Below are 6,000 nucleotides of genomic sequence, written 5' to 3' on the forward strand. Positions count from 1 at the left end.
CTTGTAATTGATGCCTAAAGCAGATATATTAACTAGGAGTAAGACACATAACTGTAAAGTGGCCTGTAATGGGTGTGTCTGCTCATCTTCTTCGTGACAGGGTTTCTATGGAAAGCTAAGATATTATATGAAGATGGCTGGGGCAGCTAGAATCTGAGCAAGAGTAACCAGTGTGGAGGTGGGGAGAAGGCTGAGCTGCCTCTACTCAGAAATCTGCTCTTTCCCTTCCCCTTTCATTCGGTAAATATTTTGGACCATGTTGTGTGTGCCAGTTGCTGGGCTAGTCACTGGTGTGTGTGTGACTGGTTGGATGCATTCCTCCCCTCCCCCATGCCTTGCATTTTTTGGTTCAGGCAAGGTCTCCTTCCTCCTGTTGCCATACTCTCCGGACTGTTGCATCAGCTGTGTTAAGGCCACTGATTGGCCAAAGCTATTTTTACTCCTCAATCGTATTGCAGTCCTGAAGACATGTCTAGATCAGATCTGAAATGTTTCTGAGACTTCTTCAGCCTCGGATCCTCTCAGATTATGACCCTAATGGGACTCTCATCTTTTTTTTTTATGATTTAATTCTGTGGCATCAAATTCTTGGATTACTTTATTATGACCTTACATTATGACCATTCTAGGGGCTATGATTTATCACTCCTTGTGTCTTTTTTTTAAAAAATCTCATATTGTTTTCCAGCTTCAGTCCCCAACTGCAGAACATAGTTTCTGCCCAGGGAAATCTTCTAGGAAAGAAGCCTCACTCCAATTGGTTTGATAAAGCCAAAGCAGACAGTGCACACACTCGCCAAAAGCCAACTCACACATATTCATTCATCACTCAGGAAGCAGGTATCGTGTGAGGTGCTGAACAAGGACCTGGGCTGACAAAACCACAACCCACACTGACCTAGTCCCTCAAGTTGTCACAGACTCAGAAACAGAGTCAACAATCCTAATAGCGTTTTTTGAGGAGTCCGGCAACTCAGATGCTTGTTTTTATCTTTAGTCACCAAACTGAACCTGTTCCTTTCTCAACTCTTAGAATCTGTTTTCTTCCTTCCTTCCTTCCTTCCTTCCTTCTTCCTTCCTTCCTTCCTTCCTTCCTTCCTTCCTTCCTTCCTTTTCTTTCTTTCTTTTCTTTTTCTTTCTTTCTTTTTCTTTCTTTTTTTTTTGAGACAGGGTTTGTGTAGCCTTGGCTGTCCTGGAACTGGCGCTGTAGACCAAGCTGGCCTGGAACTCAGACAGCCATCTGCCTCTGCCTTCAGAATGCGGGGATTAAAGGCGTGGACCCCCACCACTCGACTAGAATCTGTTTTCTTATCTACAAGGAATTTCAAAAAGAGCCCTCTCTCCCGGCATTGTGCAGAGAACTTGTGTTTTCTGGATGACGTCACTTCCCTCGACTGCACATTTTGGATAGAAAACTTCAAGTTTGGAAAAGCTCGTCCTTCGTAATAAAATAGGAAAGCTAACCTACTCTGGGTGCTTTCCGGCAATCAGGGGACTTGTCTAGTTTAATCAGTTGAGCGAGCCCGCAGCGCCCCCTGCAGGCCAGATCTTGGTACACTAGCTCAACCACCGTGGACTGAAAACGAGTGGCAAGGCCGCTCCAAATGATTCAGTGTACACGATTGTCTGGCCCCACGTCATGGCCTCAAGGTCTTCACAAGAGGCCAGACGATGGCTAAGTAAACATCGCTTGGCTGCTGAAGAGCCTAGCAAGAAGTAAGCTTTCATAGGACTTCGCGACCTAAATATTTCTCCCATTGCTCTGGCCTACCCTCTCATCGCACAGGCAGGAAACCTCTGCTCAAGAGAGAATGAATTCGCTAAATCCCCTCGTTAAGCTGTTTGCGGAGACTAGATCTTGAGGTCCAGCCAATGGACATTTTAACAGGTTGATCCAGGGGCCGCTTATTTCCAGAAAGAACAATCTCTTTGCTATAGTGTCCTCCCTCTCCCACTCCATTCCAACGGGTCCTTTCAGGACAGTGGAGGTGAAGGATGCGGTCCTAGCTCTTTAAACCCCTGTGAAATCTGGACAAGCCATTTTTCTCTCTGCACCTGTTTCCTGCTGTGTCAAAGCAGGGCTGTTGTTGAGGATGAACGCTAACGCCCGAAAACCCTTCAACAGGGCTTCGTGCAAACGAAGTGGTCAGTAAAGTGGCCGGGGTTAATATTTTATATTGTTGTTTTCCCTAAAGTCTCCTCGGCGAAAGCTGCATCACTTTTTTTTTTTTTTTTTTTGGAGCTCAGCAACAGGCTCTTCTTACGTAAATCGCGGCGGCCAATGAGCAGGAAGGTGGGCGGGGTTTTGTGGCAGCCAATAGGAGCCCTCAGCGACGCTCAGGATAGGACCAGGCGGGTTTCCAGGCCGACTAAGGAAGCGAGTCTCCAAGGCTGTGGAAGGGACCGGAAGGGTCTTTAAAAATCTTCCTCACTGCCTATCAACTGGGCTCTGATTGGTGTAGAACTCAGCGCCTGCTATCCTCCGCCCTGCCAGAGCAGAACGGGTAGCTCAAGGCTTGCTCTTTGCCTTTTTTTTCCCTAACTTTTTGAGACCGGTCTCCATTACAGCAGGCGGGTCAGGAACTCAAACTCCTTATGTATCCAGAGGCTGGTCTTGGCTTTGTGATGCCTCTGTCTCAGCCTCCCAAGTAGCTGAGATTACAGGTTTGTATCATCTCCCTGGTGTTTTAAATCTCTACACATTTTTAATCCATCTACATTTAAATGCTTCAGTGTGTTACAGTTTTAACACTAAAGAGATCCTTACACGGGGCACGATGGTGCAGGCTTTAATGATTACTTCTATTTTTTATGTGCATTGGTGTTTGGCCTGCATGTATGTCCGTGTGAGGGTGTCAGGTCTCCTGAAACTGGAGTTACAGACAGTTGCGAGCTGCCATGTGTGTGCTGGGAATTGAACCCGGGTCCTCTGGTAGAGCAGCCAGTGCTGTTAACCTTTGAGCCATCTCCAGCCCCATCTTTGTGATTTTTACTACTTATTTGTATTGTCTTTGTAATCTCTTACATAAGGGAGGGTCTCCCGTAGCACAGGCTTTCCTTGGACTTTATGTAGCCCAGAGGATGTCTTTGAACATCTGATCCTCCTGCCTCCACCTCTGGAGGGCTGAGACTATAGGCCTGTGCCATCTTGCTGGGCTCTTCAACTTTTACTTCTTTTAAAAATTGTTTATTTGTTTTATGTGTATAGGATTGTGCCTGTATATAAGTGTGCAAGTTGCCCTCAGAGGCCTGTGCTACATGAGACCTCGACCATGCAAAAAATCATTTGAGTGATTTCACATAAAATCCCCCATTTATGATTTCTCTTGTGACACCGAGCTCACCAGCCAGTAGCTAGATTTGTCTTTTTCTGTTTTCAGTAATCATAAAGCACCTGGGCCATTTAGCTTACCCAGATTATCTATAGGAACCTCAGTCTAAAACTCCCAGAAAATATACTTTCCTCAGCATAGCTGAGCCCGGCAGCCCTTGCCTGGAATTCCAGCTCTTGGGGTGCTGGGGCAGACCACAGTTCCAAAGCCAGGTTGAGAAACATAGTGAGACCCTGTTCCCCTGTCCCAAAATGAAAAGTAAAGGTGGGGAGGGGAGGGCATTGGCAAGACAGCTCAGCAGTTAAGAAGACTGCCTGCTCTTCCAGAGGGCTTAGGTTCAATTCCCAGCATCCACATGGTACCTCACAATCACTTGCAACTATATTTCCAGGGGATTCAGTGCCCTCTTCTGACCTCCACAGGTACCAGGCACGCAAGCGGTGCACAGATGTCCATGCAAGCAAGACACCCATAGGCACTTAATTTAAATAAAAACAAGTGCACTTCAAGCTGGGGTGTGGCTCAGTGTGCAGCAGGTGTGAATGAGGTCCTGGGTTCAATCTTCAGGACTACTTTCCTTTCCACCTTTACTCCCCTCCCTCTTTTTTTTTTTTTTTGAGACAGGATCTCATGTAGCTGTCCTGAATCTCGTTATATAGAGCAGGCTGGCCTCCAACACATAGATCTTCTGCTTCTGTTTCCTGGATTGCTGGGATTAAAGATGTGCAACATTATGCCTAGACCTTCCTTTTAAAATGTGCATTTATTTATATTTAGCCTGTGTGGTGTGTGTGTGTGTGTGTGTGTGTGTGTGTGTGTGTGTGTCCGATCGTGCTCATGGCTCATGCGTGTCATGGCCTGAAAACAACTTGTGGGAGTCAGTTCTCTCCTATTTGAGTTTGGAGGATCAACTCAGGACCTCAGTTTTGTTGGCAAGTGCCTTTACTCACTGAGCCCTCTAGCCTGCCCCCCTTTTTTTGTGCTGGAGATCAGACCCTGGGTGTTGAAAATGTTAGGCAATCGCCCTGCCATTGAGCTACATCTGTACCCTCTACTTCCTCCTACTTTTGCAAGTACTTATTGACACACCTTTGCTCAAGGTCAAAGTGTAAGTCAACGGCAGAGGAGGAATTAGGAGTTTCTCATTCACTCTCCAGGCTCTTTGAACTCCTTTACCTAGTGGTTAAATACTCATTAACTTCCCCCTCCCACTTAAGAAACAAGGTCTATTTTGCACAGCTAAAGTTGGAAACTTGGGTTCAAGCCTGGCGTGTTGGCACATGCCTTTAGTGGAAATAATGGGGAGGCAGAGGCAGGTGGATCTCTGAGTTTGAGGACAGCCTGGTCTACAGAGTGAGTTCCAGAACAGCCAGGGCTACACAGAGAAACCCTGTCTTGAAAAACCAAAACCAAACAAATAAAGTGAAAATAAAACATTTTGTTTAATGTGTTTTCCCTGTATGTATGTGCACCAAAGCCATGCTTGATGCCGTTGGCCCTAGGTCTCCTGGAACTGGAGTTAAAAGCAGTTGTGAGCTGCCATGTGAGAACTAGGAACCTAACGTGGGTCCTCTGCAAAAGCAGCAAGTGCCCTCAACTGCTGGGCCACCTCTCCACCTCCTTTTTCTTGAGATAAGGTTTCGCTATGGAGTCCAGGACGGCCTGAGAGGCTCCAGTGCCAGCCTTCAGATTGTTGGGATTATAGGTGTAAGCCATCATAGGTAGGAGGACTGTGATCCGGGAGGTGTGTCTGTGTGTGTTCTTAGCAAGGTGTATGCACATGTGAGTGCATGAGTGTGGAGGGTGTCTTTCTTCCTCTCAATCACTTTCTGTCTTTTTATGTTTTGAGACAGGGTCTCTCATTGAACCGGAAGCTTATGGATTAGGCTGATGAGTAATGGGCTTCGGGGGTCCTCCTGCCATCCCCCCACCCCATGTGGAGTTATAGGTCCTCGTGCTTCCGAAGCAGGCACTTGGTTGACTGAGCCATCTCTTCAACCATGAATCTGGATTTAATTGGTCCTACGATGATGATCTTCCTCTTCTTCCTCATCTCCCCAACTTCTCTTCCTAGCTGGTACTCAAACCCAGGGACTATTCAAGCGCTACTGGGCTAGACTTCTATCTCTGGAGATTTTGTTTGTATCCCCAGGTATTTCCCTGTGCAGCCTGAGTTGAAGACAGCTTTTGAGTTAACTGCTATGGAAACCTCAGATGGCCAGGATCACAAGTTTGCATTGCACAGACATGCACAGACATGTAGACAGGGTTCGTGCCACAGCCAACACCAGCCGAAGCCACTTCTCCACTTAACTGCCAAGGAGCCTTGATTCATCCATCCCCAGATGACCATCTACACCACTTCTCACACCTGACCCACGTCGGGGAGGGAGCTATAGAGTACCAAAACTGCCACCCCAGAACTCTAGCTAAGGACTTCGAGAACTCGTTCTGAGCTAACAGCTTGCTGCTTAGGGCAAATCTCTTTATGAGACCTGCTAGACGTTTCTTCACAATCTGCTTCAGTAACTTTGGCTGTAAAATTACACCAGGGCTGGGGTGTAGCTCAGTAGTAGAGTGCATGCTAAGTATGTGTGAAACCCTTCATTTGATTTCCCAGTATTATCAATTATGGAAAAAAAAGTATGCACAACTAATGAAATTAACA

This window comes from Peromyscus leucopus, chromosome 2 (genome assembly GCF_004664715.2).
Source record: "Peromyscus leucopus breed LL Stock chromosome 2, UCI_PerLeu_2.1, whole genome shotgun sequence".
NCBI lineage: Eukaryota > Metazoa > Chordata > Mammalia > Rodentia > Cricetidae > Peromyscus > Peromyscus leucopus.